The sequence below is a fragment of the Anas platyrhynchos genome, chromosome 11 (genome assembly GCF_047663525.1).
Source record: "Anas platyrhynchos isolate ZD024472 breed Pekin duck chromosome 11, IASCAAS_PekinDuck_T2T, whole genome shotgun sequence".
NCBI lineage: Eukaryota > Metazoa > Chordata > Aves > Anseriformes > Anatidae > Anas > Anas platyrhynchos.
Window position 1 is genome coordinate 20001782 of NC_092597.1, and position 21182 is coordinate 20022963.

Genomic DNA, 21182 nt, shown 5'->3' on the forward strand with positions numbered 1-21182 from the left:
AATGATAGTTTTGGTCATGGACTATCTACACATTTTTATATAAAACAACAATTTTCTTGTGGTTGCTATGTAATGCAAGGAATTGAATGCGGTATACTTGCTCTTCTGGTTCTGCCAATGATTTGCTGTATGACTTTGGGTTAGCTACATGACATTATCTGTAGTTCATCACAGCTGTGTACGTGACTTCCAAAAAGAGCTTAAGTGCCAAAAATTATTACAGATTTTATTGGCCTTCACCTCTGTTCACTTTTCACACCTTAAGGGTGAGCAAATGATTCCTCAAATAAGCAGGATCTCATTCACCTCTTTCCTCATGTTAATCAAAAGTAGATTTTAAAGGCATTTTTTTTTTCCTGAGAAACATATTCTCAGAATACATGTTAAACAGTGAATATCTTGTGGGGAAGTATGGAATGAAAAAGTCAGAGTTTTGCTTTAAAGTTCCTGAAACAAATCATTTCATTTTTTATTTCAGAATGATATTTTTAGAACAAATTTAGCCAAACTTAATTACATTTAAAAAGTTTTAAAGAAGAATACCTGACAACTAAATGAAACATTTCATCTAACACGTCTTTTTTTTTTTTTTTTTTTTTCCTCCAGTTTTAATTCCAGCCAGAAAACTGAAATTTCCCTTCAGGCTGCCCAACCAATTTCTTTTGCTACTACTTTTCAAACAGCAAACAGAAAGATATATATATTGGTCACTATGTTTTTTGCATACATTGGGTAGCTTTAAAAACTGGTGTTCCTTAAAAAATAGTGGCTCTTGAAAATACATCCTCAGGTGGTTTCTCACAAGCCACTCAAAATCAGAGTTGATCAGGGCTAGGCAGAACCCAAAGAAGGGAGGAATCTGAAGAAGGGAGATACTGAGGAAAGGAAGAAAATGAGAGAGGCATTAGAGGCAATAGGGCTACTGGGAAAGAGTGGGCCCCAGAGTAAACTTCCCCTCACATTACTTACATATGTGTATAAACTGCACTGCTGATGAATCTCTGTTTTTATAGATAATCTGTGGGTGATACACAGGAAAATATGGAATTCATCAAATCCCTATCAGAAACAATTCCGCTGAAGTCAATGGGGTTGCAAAGGCATGAAGCAGATGTGAAGGAAGGAAGAATCAGAATCAGGCCCTCTGCATGTACGCACGGGCTGTCTAATGGATCATATTTTGATACCCATTTGGGAAAGGATCCCCCATTTAAACCTGGAGTTAAAATTGACTTAATAATGAGAACTGTAAATATGGAAGTTGTCATCAGTAAAGCTCAACGAGTCTGTTTCCAGGTGAAAACTGATGTCTTGTAAGAGTTAGAAAGGAATCTTCATCCAGCACAGCATCGCACATCGGCCGTCATGACAGCAGATTTTCTTGCAGAATGATGCCCAAATGGAAGTGATTACACCGAGTGCAGTGTGAAGCAATAGGGCCATTCACACATAATCACGGTATAGATGTAGCAGAGATGGGTGTCAGCCAACGTCCTGGATCCAAGCACATTTGGATGTGAGAGAAGTTCAGATCTTGATCCAAACTTTGTTGTTCAGACCTGCCTCTCGCTGTCAAGAGGTGGCTTCTGGCCAGCTCCATCTTCCATGAGTGATTCCACTTCACCCAATGACAGGTGGGACGTCCATTTAACTTAACAGAGGGGGAAAAAAAAGTCCTTAAGTAGATGCTATTTTTGGTGGTCTTTAATAGGCAATGCGAGGGGAATAGGAAGATAATTAGCCCTTTTACACCGCCTGTCCCCATACACCTCAATTTTCAGATATTCTCCCTTTTTCTGTGGCAATCCCCCTGCTCGCTGCTGCTCAGGCGGATGTTGACAGTCTCCCTTTTAAATGCTCAGCTGCTTGCAAGGTTTTGCTCTCGGCAGGCTGAGCTGTCTGGCACACAGCCACTGACAGCGAGCTGGAGTTTGCTCTTAAGTCCCAGTGCAATCATGCACTGTCTGCTGCCTGCTGTTGCAGGAGCTTAAAAAAGACTCCTCTGGTCCTGTCAGAAAGACAACCGAATTATTAAAGCAACAGCTATGGAGGTGCTCAGAAGGGCAGAAGGAGGCAGGGGTGGAAGCTGAGGTAAGGGGCTGGTCTGCCACTTAGGCCAAAACACAGGAGGGTAGGAGGGATGTTGGTATTGGGGGGGAAGAAAGGACAAATATTGCCAAATATTGCTTTATTGAAGCGTGTCAGTAAATATCAGAATGGAAGTAGGCTCCTTGATTCCTCACTGAGGTGGTTTGGCCTATCCAAGTCCCTTCTGTGGTGTCCAAAACCCCCAGTCCTGACCTGAGTGTCTTTTCCACAGATCCAGGAAAATGTGGGGAGCCTTCAGAGAGACTTGTATCAGCTAAAATCAGCATGCAAGAATGTTTTCAACAGGCAGGCCCTGTGCTGTGTAAGCAATTGCAGCATGTGTAAAAGACAACTTCAAATCATCTGACACCTAGACATGCCCCAGCCCAGCTCATGAGGCAGGCCTCCTCCTTCACTGAGGTGGAGGCTGAGTTAATGTGTGACTGCTGTTAATGGCAGAGCAAGAAGGACAAAGGTCTCTTGGCCACGTGCCTGGTCCACCTCTCCCACCCTGTTTCTTTACAACTCAAACCTTATTAATATTTGCTTGTTATTAAGCATTAACATACCTTAACCTTAACATAACTCCAAACCTTACTGATTCCTGAATATGCACGCTAATTCCATATTTCTGAAATACCAGGGGTTTCAAGCAATTGCCTTTTTGCCTACCTGGTTTCCAAATCCTTAACAAGATTTGCAATGCATGTGACAGCTAACCTTCATTTTTCCGAAAGTCAGGCCCTAAACTATGTACCAAAACCACAGTTCAGCACTGAAAACTTTGGTTTACTTCATCCTCAGACAAGCCATTGACTTGAAATGACTTAGTGGCATTGATTTCTAGATAGCTAGGTTTCCTGTTGTCTAGTTTCTCGGCTAAGGCACCAGAATTCTGGTGTTCACGACTTGTGGAATTTTGCTTCACCGATACGGGAGCATCCTCCACCAGCTGGATGACTTCCTTAGGAGACGGCACTTTTAGCATCTGCATTGCACAAGGGACTTCCTTCAGCTCTCATGGCTTCCTCAGCCTCCCTCTGCTGCCTCACCCAACCCCAAGCTCCCTATTAACCCCACAGCATGAGTTTAAAATGCAAGTCAGCATTCTGCTTGCAGGAAGTATTATTTTATTAATAATAAATATAAAATCTTGCAAGCATGCAGTGGGAAAGCCAGCAAAGGAAGCCAAGTTGACAAGAAGCACTCTTTCCCCTCCTGCAACCAAGCTTGCTAGGATATAAAGCAATGCATCCCACGTTATCCAGCAGCCTTCTGAATGAATGCTTTCCGCCCTATGACAGAACGTAAACTACTTTAGCCTTATTCTCCTCCTGACAGACCTTCTAATTATCTCAGCTGTTTACAGCGCTCGGGCCCTCTGCTACCAATTTCTCCATTATTCTGACAGTCAACAAACTAGACCTATTAGAGCACAGCACAATTCTTGCCCAAGGCAGGAACTTTGTGAGACCACAAATCGTCTCGGTATTAAAAGTCGGTGCATAAGAACTGCCCTCAGCTTTAGCGCTAAATTGCTGGTTTGGAGACATTCATTGCTGTATATTGTATTTCCACTATATTCTGCTTTAATAGACTTCGTGCCGAAGTGTGTAAGAAGAGTTTTAAAGCCCGAGGTAGCAAGTAGACTTTTTTTTTTTTTCCCCATTTTATATATTTTTCCATCTTTTTTGTTTGTCACCTTATATTGCAAGGTTGGTTCACATACATAAAACAACACTGCAGTCACAGAAGGATATCTAACAGCTAGTGGGAGAAACAGATTATACCACTAGAAGTTAAACAACAAGGTTTGAGCAGTCCAAGATTTGTTATTCCTTGATTCGTGTGGTGCGTCAGACTTAAAATTATTTCCTCCATTCTTTGGAGTATTTAATTTTCCTATTTGGCAAAGCCAACCAGTTCTGTTCTTCTAATCTTCTGATATCAAAATAGTTAGGGCCAAATAAGAATAATAGATAGAGAGAGATTACAGTTTCTATTAATAATTTGCATATGTTTGTTTAAGTAATGTTTATTCAAGGTTCAGAAAGCTCTCAGAAAATTGTATTTATTAATTAGTGTACACAACATTCTATGAAGTATTTATATAGGGGTTTTATTCTGACTAAATACATGTGAAACATCTGATTCAGGTATAATTGTACCTGAGACCAGGACTGATTTTCAATGTTATCTTAAATTCAAGGTGCTCACAGGTATGTATTAGGTTCAAATCTCTCAGGTAACCTACCAAGGCATAGAAATAATTCCAGGTGTCCAAGATACACATTACTATCAAGCCAGTATATCTTGGCTTGATATATCTTGACTAATCCCAGCAATTAACCCAAGCAGCAAAAGCTCCAAAAACTATTTTCCTGAGCTATTCAATTGCTTCTGACTCAGTTAGGAATGCACTTGCAGCAAATTTCATTCAGCCTTCTATTTGCCAAGCAAAATTGGTTACATTTATGAAAAATTAAAGCTCATAAATTGAAAAATTCTTTTAAAGACCAAAAAGAAGAGAAAATATATAAAATGTACACACTGTTTCAGCTCAGCAGCATGTTGGAAAGAACGTGTGCTTTCACTGAACTATGTTACCTCTGCCTGGTGGAATGCTAGAATATAAAATGACATGTTATATTAGATTCTACTGAATTTAAATTCTTCCTTCAAGGCATTTATAGCGAAATAAAATATTTTCCATTGAAGACCCTTTGGAAAGTGACATTGCTTTCAGCAAAACCTTACTGAAGACAACTTCCAGTTTAGTGACATGGGGCTGGGTGAGTTGTTACCTAGCCTATCACAGGAAATCGTATACTGGACATGCACATCAAGGAACAACAGAGAGAAAGGTTTAGCCCAGGATTTATGGTACAGACTGTTGCATTCCTGTGAGATCAGTGTTAGTATAGAGACATATTTAACTCAAAAGCTGACCACTTAATAGCTTTAAAGTGTTCAACGTTCTAAAGTTCTTTCAAACACATTTCTGCAAGAGAAATGTGTCTGCATTGTACTATGGTTTTGTATTTTATCTTGCAGGATATACTAATTTGGGCTAAATACTGCTGTAATTTGGTAAAACAAAAAATAAACTAAATCATCAGACCCCCATTGCTGTTAACCCAGATAAATTCAGGAGAACTATGAGATTTGAAGTTTTGCTACTGAGATTAGGAGCTGATCTATTGATTTCCATGGAACTTCCATGAAATGGAAATTAGCAGAGGCTACAGTCATTTGTCATCCTTTTCTTATTTGTTTCCAAAATCTGATTTCCTGTTCAGAAGAAGGGCATGTTCCTGGATCAAAGCCAGGCTGAAAGTAATCGGACCCAGGATGGCACTTTTAATAGGCTTTGGATCAGACTCGCCAGCTGGGGTACCCCAGATTACTGCATGCCAGAGGGCTTCTTCTCATCACAGAAGACTCGTGTCCACAGTCTTATCCCTGTCTGAGTAATACAAAGATAATGGTGTGTGTTTTTTTTCTGTAAGTTGGCAGAAAATACTGCTTTTTGCTATCATAACCCAAAGGGAGACAGGAAGAAAAAAAAGAGCAAGAGAGAGAGAGAGAAGTCAGAACTCCTTGGACCATTCTGGAATTGATATTACACAGAGAGAAATAGATAGAATAATTTAACTTAAATATGAGTATAATGACAATTGGTTAACGTTAATTTAGGGGAAATGTAAGTAAATAAATATACATAACTATGTTTAAAATACTGTATCAGATGTTGCTTTTTGTTTGCTTGTTTTTTAATCAAAAGTCTTGTTGACAGAGCACAGCATACAAGTTTTTTTTTTTTTTTTTTTTTTTTTTTTTTATGTTGACCTTAATGAACAAGTTTACTGGTATTTTCTGAGTATGTTTTAAGTAAATAAAACACTAAGTAATTGAAAGAGAATTTCAAGCTTGCAACCACAAGTATTTGTAATGCAGACCTAAGTCTAAGCTTTGGATTTATCCAATTATGGTATCAAATTGTTACCATATATACGACCAGCCCAAAGGGTGTGGGACGACAGTCAACACATCAGCCTGAATATTTGTAGGCATTATGTACCAAGATCTTTTCAGCTTTCACAAACTACATAAGAACTGTTTGCAAATCTTGGCAAAACAGACGAGCTGCTTAGTAACATCATTTGGATATTTGGGATAAAATGTACCTTCCTCTGAAACCATGTGGAGCATCAGGGAAATGTTGTCCTTAGTGGTACTGCAGTATCAGACATATCCTTAACTGTTGCTCACTTTTCATGGCTAAAATATTAATTTCAGTGACCTATCCAGTGGTGTATTTCAGGAAATTGTAGTTTTCCTATATAAAATGCTGCTGTGAAATATAACTGGAAAATATATTAATTCTTCCCTATTGCATGCTGTGGAGTACTGAGAGACAGTTTCAGGATTATGATTTCTGATCTGGACCCCTCTCTAGCTCCTAAATTAATTAAACCAAACCAGTGGGATAGACTTAAATTCACACTGGCTTCAGGAAAAAAAAGAAAAGAAAAAAAAAAAAAGTAACCCTTGTCTATCACAGGAGGATGGCAGTAACAGATTATCAATTTTGGGAGCCTTGTTCCTGGTTGTTTCTACAGTTTTCATTAAAAAGACACGCATGCTAATCATGGAGATGGGAGGCAACCTAGAAAAAAGATGTATTATTATGCGAGGCTGGGGCGTTGTATTTGTATGTACAAGAGGGAAAACTTTATTGAAATGACTGCTAAAAACAGCCCAAGAGCAATGTGGGAAACGACATGAAGGAAAATCCAGAGCCAATGCCTTGTACGGGGAGCAGCAGAGTTGGAGTCAGAGACACAGAAAGAACAGGTGAGGGTCAGAAAGATAGAAAGGAGAGAGAGCAGCACTGGGAGAAGACATGAGAAATTAGATCAGAATCTAAAAGCACTCAGGAGAGCAGGGGAAAAGGCAGAAATTAGAACAGGAGCTAAGAGGAGAGCCGAAGAGGCAATAAAAACTCAAGGAGGAGAAAGAAAAACTGCAAGATGAAGAGAGAAGGACGAGAAAAAAAGGACAGCAGATAAACATGAGGTAACATAAAAGGGCCTCAACCTCCAGTTTGTAAAGGTGACGTGATTTCTGGTATGAAAGAAAAGAAATACTTTGCATTTTTTGAAATGGCCATGAAGAGAGGACCAGGCTACATCTCAGAAATCAATATCGCATTTTATGCCTTCTGCACCCTTCACAAAGAATCAAGACAACATTGATTCAAGTAAGTAATATTTCATTGAAAACTGATCTTTGCTTGCATAGCTGCGAGAGGCTGGCTCTCAAAGTCCCTGTGTGGCGTCTGTGCAGAACAGGTGTCATTTTTGGGATTGTGTTAGAAGTGATGTGGCTTCATTCCCGGTCTGCGGAGCACGTGGAGAGCAGAGGACACGTCACTTTAGTCTTGGAGAGCAGCTGATGCTGCATCAGAAGAGCTGGCTTGGTCTCTAGGGTCATTAGTCTGTGTCTGTTAGTGTGCAGTGAGCGGGCTGGAAGGTTTGCTTTGTGGCTGTATTCGTTTCAAGCGGTTAAATGATTATTTTAAGATAATTAGAAAAGCCTTAGACTGAGGTTTTAAAGCTGCTTTCCTGATCAATTGTAGCAGTGTTTGAGCTGCTGTGCAGTCATGAGGCAAAGGAGTGTCTCTTGGGCTGTAAGGCCAGGCTCTGCTGATGGTATTCACTGTTTTCAATATTTTTTCCCCAGTGTTTGAGTGTAAACCCCCCTTGGTTTTATTTCCCTGGCCCCTAATTCCCTCAGGAAAACAGATTCACTGTTTATTTTGCTAGCAGATTTTGATGCATTTCAGATTTCTCATACCTGGAAGGGTGCTGGTGAAGCAGTTTTATAGCAAAACCTGTGTTGGAATTCCCTTTTGGAAAATCATTTTCTTATCATGATAAAATCAAAGCAAGTGTGAGCTGAAGAACATACTGATGTTGGGGGAGAGAAGAATTTTGAATATAAACATCTGTGTATTTCATTGCAAGCTGGCATGGTCCACTCAGATTATTTAGCTTTTTTAATTAACCTAGAGCCCTTTATTTTTATTTGGCCTCCCCCCCCCCCCCCAAAAAAAAAAAAAATATGGCCAGCTGCCCCTCTGGATGAGGCTTCCTGCATTGCTCGCTGGCACAGCACAGAGCCTGCATGGCACTGAGCCACATCACAGCTCCTTGTGGGCATCACACGAGGTGTCCTTCTGGAATTTTGTTCATGTCTTTGGGACAAACAGAGACTCCAGCCTCCCACTTGCAAATCCTAGGAGGTAATTCACTTCTGGGGAAAAGGGCAGTGTGAGATTTTCAACTGAAAATGAATAAACAAAATACCTCCACAACTTTTCAAACTTCTAGGGAGGCAAGGGGGACTTCCCAGTCCAACTGGGGGTGAAGGAAAACTGTTAACTCTGTCCTCCATGTTTTACCACTGCTAGAGGCTTCCACTGCTGCAGTACCTTGTTCATGGTGGAAATATGAAAATTTAAAACTTATTTTTGGCACCAATGAAAATAAAACCCAACTGAGAAGTTGATAAGCAGTTGGTAAGAGGTCTTTGAACCTGCTCTTGAGGATGAGCTTAGATTTGTAAGAGTATGATGGTCCTATCTCTAGCAAAGCTGACCTAATACGGGTTTTAGGTAGTCTTGGCAATGTTGTAGGAAATGTCCATGTTGATTTGGGGAAGCTTCTTAGAATGCAATACTCAAACAAGGATGAGACAACGTATTCCAATATTACTAAAAATGGTTAAAGGAATTCCTGAAAATAAATCTAGACTCTGACCAGTTATCACCATCGGCACTGTGGTCATGTGAGAAAAAGATATAGGAGAACATACCGAGTGGTGGTAATGGGAAGCGTTTGTCCTGGTTAGGTGGGCTTCCTCATCCAGAGGCTTAGCAAAGAAGAGCTACTCGTGTCTGTAGGATTTCATTGGGTAAAGATTGCCAAGAGCTTCCAGTGGAGTGGTCCTGGACTTCCCTTGTCCCAGTAGTCACCAGTAACCACTTTAAGGAAGCCCAGCTTCTTAGCAACAGTGAATCTTGAACCACAGCCTCTTCACACAGAAATTGTTCTCCACAGGCACAGAATGTCCTTAGGCTTTTTGAATTTGTGTATGATGAGAACCTGGTCTATCAGAGTGTAGTATGCTCAAATATGTCACCCCACAGGACAGGTAATCCTAATTTCATAAGATATCTCAAGTTTCATACAGTATCCCACAAACTAAAGACAAAGTGATAGCAATATATTTCTTTATTTACAAATATTTACACATATTATTTTGTTTCTCGGGTATGCATGCCCCCTACATCCTTCAACTCTAACCACAGAAATCTCTTTTGTGTGTTTTTCCTAGTATTCAGTCAATGTGCGATTTCACAGCTAAGCAGCTGAGACAGAATAAATGAGCTCAAATTCCACTGTAACACTCTATTAGAAATAAAAGATAATACAGTTGTATTCAGAATACTATGGTTTTCAGAAACCATGAGTGCACTCTAGCTAACTTGCTCTAGAACATGGTGATTACTTTGCAAGCAGAACAGGTAGCTCTTAAAAAATGAAAAGTAATGTGAAGTCAGCTCCTTTGAACATAGTTTCAATACAATACAATGTCAAACATTAATGTATGGTAATTGTTAAGTAAACATTCCAAGAAAAACTACAGACATATTTTGAAAATAGGTGACTGAGGAAGACACTGCAGTTTTAAAAGCAATACAAATAACTCGTGGCCTAAGAAAATGCCATGTAAGATTCTGCATTGATGTGTGTATGCACATCTGCATGGTTGTATATACATTAAACACATTAAAGAAAAAAATAACAATGTTTGAAAAATATGGTCAAAAAATAATGGGGAAAAAATGGTTATTTCTCATGAACATAGGCTACTGATGAAAAATATTCATCATATTTCTGCCTTTCCTAAGAGGAAAAGTTAATACAAATGTGGAGAATGTGGCATGACCCATTGAGCTGACATTAAAAGCTTTAAATTGAATTACGTTGGCAGAAACCTTCAAAAATTGTCTTGGGAGGAGAAAAAAAAAATCATGACAGAGCATAACAGATGTATGAAATTAAGAGCATTTAGGAAACATTATCTTTGCTGTATGATGGGAAATGTTTCTAATTGCACTCACAGGGTGCCTTTAAGATGTGCTGTTTTTATTTAAGATACGTTCTTTATGATCTGTTACGGATTTTGAGCAGAAATATATATCCAAAAAAAAAGAATAAAATGCATATTAAGATATATAATTTTTTTGCAACAGTCAACTCATCTATTTTCATTGTTCAATAAAATAAATTGCAAAGGCAAAGTTGTTGAATCTATAGGATGGAAAGAAGGAATCTTATTGGCTAATGAGGAACCTGTACCATGCTGATGGATGTAATACTCTAATGCTCAAGGGTGGTCTTGTATCTCATATCTCAACTGGACCATGTGGATTTCCCAGTACATCTGCACCTTACTTTATGTCAAATGTTATTGCTGTTCTTTCCCAGCTACTGGATGCTAATTAAATCCAGTAATTGAGATGCAATAGGAAATACTGTATGTGGATTTAAGCATTGTTAATAATGTCTGTGCTGTAAGACTTTACCAACCAGCACTCACATAATGTTCAAAGTCCTATTCAGCACATAGTGGAAGCTAGATAAAAATGCAATGGAATTTCTTCTCTTGCATATTGCAGAATCTCAGTTAGTTCTTGCTGTGTCAGAGACTCCCATAGATTTAATATGTAGTGAATGAAATTTCCATAAGAGGTATCTTCTAAAATTAAACTTTTCTTATGTTTACCTAGAGTTTCAGAGTTTTTCTAATGAATAAATACAGTGTTCCAGCTTCTTTGCTGTTGCTGTTGTTTTTGTAGCTTCCAATGATACTCATCAGTTTAAGGCCAAATACAACAGTCCAATGAATGCCATGGACTTGCAGCATTGAGTCTAGACCCCATCGGTTCCTTTTCACCTCAAAATTTATCTGATTTCCACTGTGATGGAACATATCTGTCTCTTTTTTCATACAAAGGGAAATATACAGTTGCACTTCAAAATAATCCAAATATTACAAGGAATCTATTCAAAGGGCAATATAGACAGAAAAATTATTTCCCTTGTCTCCTGCAGGGATTAGAATCAAACTGATGGATTCCATCTATTTAGAAATTCCACAGTTCCAGATTGTATGCCATCTCTAACCATAATGTCTGAGTCTTATGTAACTCTAACGCTAAATGGTATGGGATCTAAAAAAGAAACAGCAAGATCCTGCTTGAGAGGCTGAACTGGATACCAACAAGGAAGGAAATCTCCCAGAGAGTTAGCTTGCAGTTGAATTTTTTCCTCACAAATGGCTAAACTACACAACTCATTCACAAAAGAATTTGAGGAAATATACAAAAGCTTATAAAAAGGTTTGGACCATATCCTGGGGAGCAGATCCATCCCTGTGCTGCATGGTGGTCCAGATAGAGCCTCAAAAAATCCTGATGCTGCTGAATGCCTCTGGCAATGCAAGGATTGCCTTGCATGGGTCACATTTCTAACACTCTCATTGACTTCATTGGGAGACTACACACTGGGAATTAGATGTACTTCTTGTCTGAGCTAGTAAGCACACCTGAGTTTAATGTCCTGTGCACCACATCCAAACAGAATTTTTGGTCTCATTTATCAGGTCTTTTCCAAGCACTGCCTTTCTATGCTAGTCTTGTCAGCTTACTAGTAACATGAAATAAACCACTCCTTATTTTTGCTTCCACATCTCTTTTTCATGAGTGCCTTTCTTGGATTAAACTACAATGACATTTTCTTCCCCTTTAAATCTGTACAATATTCAATTTTTCCCCAGTATAAGGATTAGACTACATTAATTCTTCAGGATCAGGATATTAGTTTCTCATGTGTCAGAGAGCAGGTGGGACAGCCAATATTTTGGGTGATGGTACATGTGTACAAACAGATACACACCTCCATTTCAGATAACCTCGAACTCCCAAGCTGTCTTGTCACTGATATATGCATAAGTGTGTGATCTTATTATCTTTATTCTTGTCTTCTACAATCTGTCTGCTACTTGTATGCCAAACTTCTTTCCTCTGTCTTAAAGTATATATTCAACTATTTGAGAAAAAGATCATATGTTAGTACATAGGACTGCATGTATGTACTTGGACTTGGAACTTAGACCAGGAATGATCTACCGAGTATTGGAATTTGATATAATTTATCAAAATCACTCTTTAGGAAAGGATACTGATACTTTCTACTTGAATATTACTCTGCATATTGTGTATGTTCTGCAAACACTTCTCCGTTGTTTGTACAATGTATGTACCATCCTTGCTATAGAAATGGAAAAACTCTAGACAGAACTGCAGTGTTTTTCTGGTGACCTCATAGATTTATTCCTCATCACAGACCCTGAATCAGGAGTTACAGCTCTAGAAGCCATGCCAATACACTGAAAGTAAATATTCAAAAGCACTTTGTATATAGTGCCTTAGATGAAAACAGAATAAACTATTGCTTTGTTGCACATACAAGAAAACAAAATGCTTACTAATATCAGAACTGGTTCAGCACATTCATAGTGAAAACTGGCAAGATCCGGGTGATCTTGTATTTCTGACAAAAATTAGAGCAGGAAAAGTTTTTGTTGTAATGGAAAGACTTGCTAATGGATTAAAAATTACCCAAGTTGCCTGACGGATGTCAAACTTTGTGGGGCCCAAGATGACTTAGAAACATTCAGTCTGCATCAGAGAAAACAAATGGCATGGATGAAATAACCTTTCATTCAGTTCTATATTTTTTTGTCACCAGCAGTAAAAATAAATAAAGAAAGTAGTACAAAAACACCTTCCCAGCTTTCTCCAAATTGAAATCATCAGGCTATATGAGCATGTTTCAGGCTCATTGCTCAGGGAAAAAAGAAAAAAAAAAAAAAAAAAAAAGGAAATGAATCAATTAAAAAAAAAAAGTTATGAGAAATAACTTAGAATTAGGATTATTCTGTAACAGTCATACAAGCTGCATTTTAAAGTTTGCACTTTAATTTCTTTCTGGTAGGATGTCCATGAGTAAAAACAATATTCAATGAGTAAATAACCCACCAAATCTTGAATTTATAAAGGACAAGGAAGAAAAATATTATTCAGAGTATGTAATTGGTTTTAAAGGCAGTAATAGATAAGAACTGGTAAATAAAAACTTAAAAAGACAAACTTAAAAAGTTTAACAGAGAAAAGGCAGCTAGCGAGAAGCAGAGACCTGATTGCTGATTGAATCAAACAACACACAGAGAGCTGAGCTGAGCTGTGAGGAGCCATCAGGAAAATCAGAAGAAGAGCGAAAGTCACAGGCCACAGAAATCATCACAGAATATTGCAAATGGTCCACTAACTGTAAGGGAACCCACGATTCATTTCGGACTTAATGGCTTCATGAAGACTACACTTTCAGTTAATGCACTTGACCAAAGAAACCTAGGCCCAAATTTCCCTTTACGAATAATTATTTTAGAATTGGTGTGTATTTAAAATGGTTTGAGAATATAGTGTTTCAAACTGAATACACATTTCACAATTTTTTAAATTTTTAAAAAATGGAAAGGAATTATTATATTCAATGAAATATTGTCTTTGGTTCAGTGAAGTGACATGACCTGTTAGAAAAATATATATATTATGTGCTATATTATAATGTATACATTAAGGCAAATAGTCATTTTCCATGGTAAAGCATGACTGAAACAGTATTTTAACATGTAATAAATGAAATCCTTCTCTGGGAAAAAAAAAAAAAAAAAGTGTCAAATTTGTTATTTCAATAAGCCATTAATTTCTGGGTAAGGCTATGTGTTAAAGTGCCAAAAAGCTCATTGAAGAGGATGATATATTTCAATCAAAACAAGAAAACCTAGCAGAGGAGAAAAAAAAAATCTTTAGCCTGAAGAAATCTTTATAACACTTGTTTGGAATCCCTTTGGTTAAAAGGTATACATTCATGCTTTTTATTCAACATTTTAGAATAAAAACAAAAACAAAACCACTGAAAATATTTCCATCCACTTCAATGCGTTCAGAAAACCCACTGAATATAACAAAATCCTTTTAAACATTTATTTACACCAAACCTTCTTGTATGCATTTAGTGCTAGCAACAGTACTGAAAAAGAGCAACTGCAGGGACTGCAGACCCTGCAAGTGTTGCTAACTGTGTTGTGCTGTTAGAAACTGAGGCACAATGACTATGAGCCTGTTTGTATTACTGAAATTCAGATGGAATATTTTTAAAATGCTTCCCCAGATGACAATCACACACACACTACTTTGACACTAGAATAAAGGTAGTGCAGTAAGTTACTTGGTATGTCTCCCATTTAAACTTAAAGCACTCATCTCCCGTTGAGAAGCCTCCTGTGGTTCCTGGGGAGCTGGCAGCTAATGAAGTCAAAAAAATATCGGGGTTCATTAAGCACACAAGCATTCTGGTAAAATCAAAGATCAGCCTGGAACCCCCTTGAACATATTATAGTTACCATTAAAATCATCATCATAGTATTTGAGGTTAGTAAAACATATTGCTTAGGCTATAAAACACTCTAAACTAGTATCCCAAATGTCTTGCCTCAAGCAAGCACTTAAATTAAAGTTTCAGACAGCTGGCACTGGAATCAAAATAACAGTTTTGCACAAAGAGATTGGATAAACATGATTATTGTTTTCATAATTTATTTTGTCAACGTGCAGTGTTGTGCTTTGATCCGTCCATTGTACTTGGGTATGATTTCTTTCACTTTTCAATAGGTAACTATATTTCACTGTGGATTTATACAGAAAACAATCCTAATTGATCTGCTGCTCTTGAATAATATAATCCCTAATTAGTTGAGTCAGAATATTGAGAAAGGCAGCATTGTGCACTTTAATTAATTTCCATAATCTGGAATTTTTGTTTGCTCACCTCACAAGATGTTTTGGTTTTCAAGGAGAGTCTAACAAGACAGCATCACTGCTTAGCCTATGAAAAAGGGGGCAGTGTCCTGGGTACTTGATACAGCACGCCTGCAACAGCTACAATCCCATAGTTCTTAATTAAGATTAAACCTATTTCCTATTTACCTTCAGTAGAGATTTTAAGAAAGAAAAAGTTCTTCCTGCACTTATAGCAGTTCAGCTGCTCCCTACCTCTTCAATATTGTGAACATGGCATGCTCTCCCCTAAGTTTCAGTCCAGACCTCCCAGCCCCATAGCATGTTTTAATGTAGAGAAACATAATGCCAGAAATCTACTGCAGCAATCTCTTAAATAAACACGCATTTTCAGAGACAGATCTCCAAACATTTTACATTTAAAACGCAGTTCCACAGCCAAAATGTGGCTTCTTGAACAAATCTCAGAAAGATTTCTGCATTATTCTACCCATGTGGTTAGCCAAGAAAAGATCTTCCCCCAAAATGCTTCATCAAATCATGACACACACGATTAGAAAGGAACAGCGGTTAAGAGAAGCTCCTGCTTTGTGGGCATAGGAGAGTCTTTCCACATTGCTGGGGAGTGAAAAAAGTTGTTTTTGTTCAGGTTGCTTGTTTGTGGCCATTTTTTTAAGATTTTTTTTTAAACGTTCAGAAATACTCTAGTTTTGATAAATATTTTTCTTGTAGGCCCCTTTGAATATTGTCACTACACTCAAATGTGAAATTAAACCATGGCATTGTAAAGAACTAGGCTTGGGCTCTCCTGCTTCAGTTTACACAATTGTAAATTGGAGGTATAAAAATATATTTTATATATACAATATTCACCTGCTTCATAGGTCTCTTGTAGAGCTTATGAACACATGTAAATTCCTTCAAGTCATTCTGCTGAAAGCATTCCATGGACAAAACACAGCGTTCTCACCAATATAGATTGGAATTACCCCCTACACACACACACACCACCACCCCTTGGATTCAGTGGGATTAGTGTAAATTTACTGCACGTATGGGACAGAGGGCAAAACTTGTTTCTGTTTGTACAAACTATTTGTATGATTTTTGCTCGCATGGAAAATGGTGAGCTGTTCTGGCATTCATGAAAAGGATTTCTCAAGCCTGCGCAGACTGAGCAGGTGCTATTCAAGTTTGCCCTTTGCTTTCCACACCTGCAGTAAAATAGCCTTTGCTTCTCTGATGGGAAGTCCACATGGAGTTGTGACAACCAGGGCAGCAGGTAATCAACATTTTGGCTCTGGAAGGAAACCCATTTACCTTCACCTGCGGCCCTAAGCAGACCTCAACTGGACTCCAGCCTCCAGAGGTCAGCATGTTAAGACGTTGCACCATTGCACGCAAAATTTCAGGCACTGATCAAGGAAGGAACAAGATGAAGAAAATGTTAGAAAATTACCTATACAGATGTTCAGCCCTTTTATTTCCTTCCTTGGACATGTCTCTGCTACTTTTAATTAAGCTCTCAGATTCATAGCTTGGAGATCTTTAATAACTACAGAAAGTGCTTGCGAGGCAAATTTTTCACTTCTAAGAAGGATCCCTATAATAAATGTTACCTTCTAATTTATAGGTAAACTTAACCTGATTTTACCTTTACAGTAATACATTGCATGGCCATTTGTGTGCAACAGACTGATGACATAAAAGATTTTAACTTTTAATAAATGTTGAAAATGTTAGATTGCATGCCTCCAATACACTGTAAGCATAGTGCCTGCTGATGAATTAATCTAATTAACAAAGGTGAAGGTTTATAATTGGGGTTAACTAGAATTTAACTGGTCATTGTTCATACCCCCCATTGCATTGTCCCCTATGTAACTCACTCTGGTAGCCCTCCATGGTCCCTCGACCCCAACATCAAACTCAGGGATCAACCAGCTTGAAGGAAAAGTAGATACAATCATATTTCCAAGACTGTAATAACAGCAGAACTTAATGGTGTGATATTTTTATACTGTTTGGGAAAGAGACCCTATTTTTTCTTACTCATAAGCCCAGAGTATTTTTAAATAGTTCAAGTCCCTGTAGTACTTCACAGTTTGCAGTGCAGTTTAAAAAGTAATACATCTTTTCTTAGATGTACCCCAGATTCTGCCTTTTAATAGACATGATAATGAGATTCTGTGTCTTCATTTCCCAGTGTGCAGAAAGCTCAAATAAATCTTTGATTGTTCACAACCCTGGAGAAGGCTCCCAAGCCCAGGAATGTAATGATGTTTCTCTAAACAATCATTGCTAATGAAATTTAAGTGTATTTAAAATATATAGATGCGTGTGTGTATATATATTAGTACTATCAAAATTGGGTTTTATTCATTTTACTTTGTAAATTTGAATCTGATTGCAGTAAACTTAGCTCTCAAGAGATTCATGGCTAGGAGAAGGAATGTCCTGAGTTATTTCACTGACCTGCAAGACACACATTGAGCTTCTGCTTTTGAGTGAAATCCCTCTAATAGATAAGCCAAGGGACGTTTAAAAGATCCATTCAGCAGCTTCTTCATAAGATTAGGGACCATGTCCCCAGACCACTACTGAGAGCATCACACAGCTGACTGCAGTCAAACTGCTATAACAACTTTTGAAGAACAGGGTGTCCAAGAAAATCATATGTTAAAGGGCAGAAAAGACAGAGGAGGCACAGGGCAGGTAATACTGGCTCAAGAGAGGGATGTGTCTGAATGAAAGCTGTCCGTTTTTTAAACAGTTTATTGTCTGAGCAGCACTTTAACTTTTTTAAAAGGAGACCCCTTCACAGAAGTCCTTCAGTATCAGCATTTTTTTTAAGGATTTCCTGAAAAATGCCCCAGAGTGTTACACACTTTCTGTTAGGAGTGCAGAGTCCTTCCACTCATAGCTGATGGGACTGCCAACAGGTATTCACAGCAAAAACATGGAGAAACCGAAAGAGTTAATCATCAGCCCTGAGACAGTAATGAGAAGACATGGAACTGAATACCAAGCTGTGACAGCCAGGTTTGACAGCTTCCTATAAAGCCCAAACTTGGCAAGACTCAGGGAAACGTTACCCAATATCAGTCAAAAACACAAACAAACCTGGGCTTGGCTGTGCGTGATCTGGGCACCTCTGAACCTCTTTGTCAAAAGAAATGAAATACTGTGGTTTTCTTTGGCTACTTCAGACTTTTCAGGATAAAACTCAGAGGAAACCTTTTTACAGGAAGGGAAGTTGAACAGCCATCAGCATTTACCTGTTGAGTCATCATTCTGCATGGTTTGCTGCAGATTGTTGAATGCAATTATCAATGTTCAGCAAAGACATCCTCAGGAAAAAATGCTAATACCTTACACCCTCAGTAGTTGTTAAATTTGTTTTAAAGGAATCCAGACTTAATAGCATTGCTTATTTTATTTCAGGACTCCATTTTGTCAATAACACTTCCAGTTTATTTCCATTCCTTTTGTATTTCTGTGTATCCCAGTCATTTTATAGGAAAAAAAAAAAAAAAAGGTTCACACACATTCTTCATTTTACTGAAAACTGACACCCTTCAGAAACACTGAACAAAAAGCATTCAGATTGTAATGCTCTCCATGTCTTAAAGAAGCCTTATAGGATTTTTGACATCACTAACTTCTAAAGGTTATAGCATAGAGAGATTTACAGAAGAGAGTAACTTGCAAAGCCTCAGGGAGGACAGAAATCTCCTTCCCAGGCAGAAAAGTTACATGAGCATGCAGGGTGGGAGGAAAAAGCAGTAGGAAAGGTGCTGCAGACTTCCCTCCCCTGAGGCCTGTGCAAATCCCAAGCAGCACACACCTGGGACACTCCATCCTCTCCCAGATTCTCAGAGGATCTCAGGTGGAGATTAGTAGCCTGAATTAATTAATTAGCCTCATCTCCACTCAAATTTCACCTTTTCTTTTTCTTTCTTCTACTTTCCACCTTTGAAAATTATCTCTAAAAATCATATCACCAAACATTTTCCAGACCAGGAAAGAATTCCCTCTGCCCCACAGATATAAGTGCAGGTTGTAAGGTAGCTGCAGTATCCTCTCTTAAGTATTTTTTTTCCTTTCTAAGAAAACAAAAACAAATATACAAAAAAAAAAAAAAAAAAAAAAAAAAAAAAAAACACCAAATCCTGACTACAGGATGGAGTGCTGAGCTATTGGTGCTTGATTCTGACATGAAGAATAGAGAACTAGATCCTTAGTGGGGGTAAGCTAGCATTATCCTATTGCCTGGGTTACACTTTAGCGTATGAAGAGGCTGTGTTTGGACCACAATGATCTTCTAGATACTTTGGGAATAAATAGTGTCTTCTATTTAAACAGTGATAGATATAACAGGAGAAGCTGTTATTACCTAGAGCTGAGATTCAACAGGATCAAACCAAGGTAAATTTTGTAACAAGACTTCATAAAACAGGCTGGGATTATCTATTAACCAGAAGATTGAATAATGACACAGATATGCATTTCCTTAACCTTGGAGGAGGTTTCTTTCAATTCTTAATTTATTTTCTTCTGCATATATCTTGAATCAATAAAAGCTCATCAGAAAAAAAAAAAAAAAAAAAAAAAAAAAAAAAAAAAAGACAAAAAGGAGACAGAAAGAAAAAGAATAAATACCCCAAAAGCCATTTAATCATTGGACTGGTGCTGGATAATCATAGAAGCTGTGGTTGACTACTGCTTACAAAGCCAAGATGCCCTGAGAACTCAGATATGCCAGTGCAGCTAAGTTAAAGCCCCATCCTATCTGGCAAACAGCTGCAGCCCCCTTTTAATTAACAGCATATTCCTGACTTGGTCCAGCTTGTATGGATGGGAAGGTGGGAAGGTGTTTCCCAAGGAAATCAGAGCAGGGACAGAATAGGGAAAAAGGGGAAAGGAGAAAAAAAAAAGAAAAAAAAAAAAAAAAAAGGTGAGTTCAGGAGGGCAATGAGGCGGGGGTTAACAACGCTGCTTAAGATCAAGGGCTGAAGTGCTGAGATGCTGCCAGACTTGAAAACTTTAATTTACTGTCACTGTTAGCCCCCTTTGAGGTTTATGGTGGTATTTATACACACAGCATCAATCACATGAAACAAGGAGGGGATTTATAGTTTGTTTTAAAGACTGCAAATGCAATGTAATGCAAATAGCATGCCTCATGGGCATTTACATTTAATGGGAAAATTACAGATGCAAAAGATTGGTAGAACAAATTTTAAATTGACTTTATTACATCTAGTGCTTTTCAGAGAATACTATTAAAAAAAAAAAAAAAACACTAGGAGATATGGTAATGGAGTTCTACACTGTAGCTTGACAGCTTAAATTCCACTTAACTGACTTTGCTTGCATCTTTCTGTTTACATTACTTCTTCCAATAATTTTGGCTGGCAAAATCTCTGGATCATAAACTGATTAGAAGCTTTGATTCTGTTTTGTTTCCTTTTTAGGTTTGGAATATTTAATGTGTAAAGCTGATTGTATCTCAATAACTGTTTTTAAGTTTCATCATCAGAATTTCTTAATCTAGACACAGTCAGGAAGAAGCTCCTTGAATCTATTACCACCTTAATATGTGACCATATATGCATCTTCCTTAATTTGTATAAGCTTCCCATATCTCTCCTTTATCTCTATAGATAGACCAGAAAGAGATGGCTACATTACTTTACTCACTGATGGAGTGAACATTCAGAATTAAACTCAGCTATTTATGGAAAGTCCATTCTTTCTCAGAACAGGTTTATTTCCCAGTATTCCTGTGTGGTTCCAAACACTTCTTGAATGAGGATTGTTTGCTGCTGGGGTTGAAGGCTGTTATCATCAGCTGTTGACTTATGGTAGATCCATCTGAAAGGTGTTGGTGGGCCTCAAGCTCACCTTCAGCAGACCAGAGGAAGCCCTGGTTCAAACAGGTGCAACTATACTTGCTTCAGGAAAGCTGTACCCAATTATATGAGGGCTGTTTTGTTTTTAACACCCTATAATAATTGCTATATTCCCATCCCATTCAGGCTTCAAATGAGCAAATAATTTAAGGTGTTTCTTAAGCTCATTCCTATTGAGTGAGGAT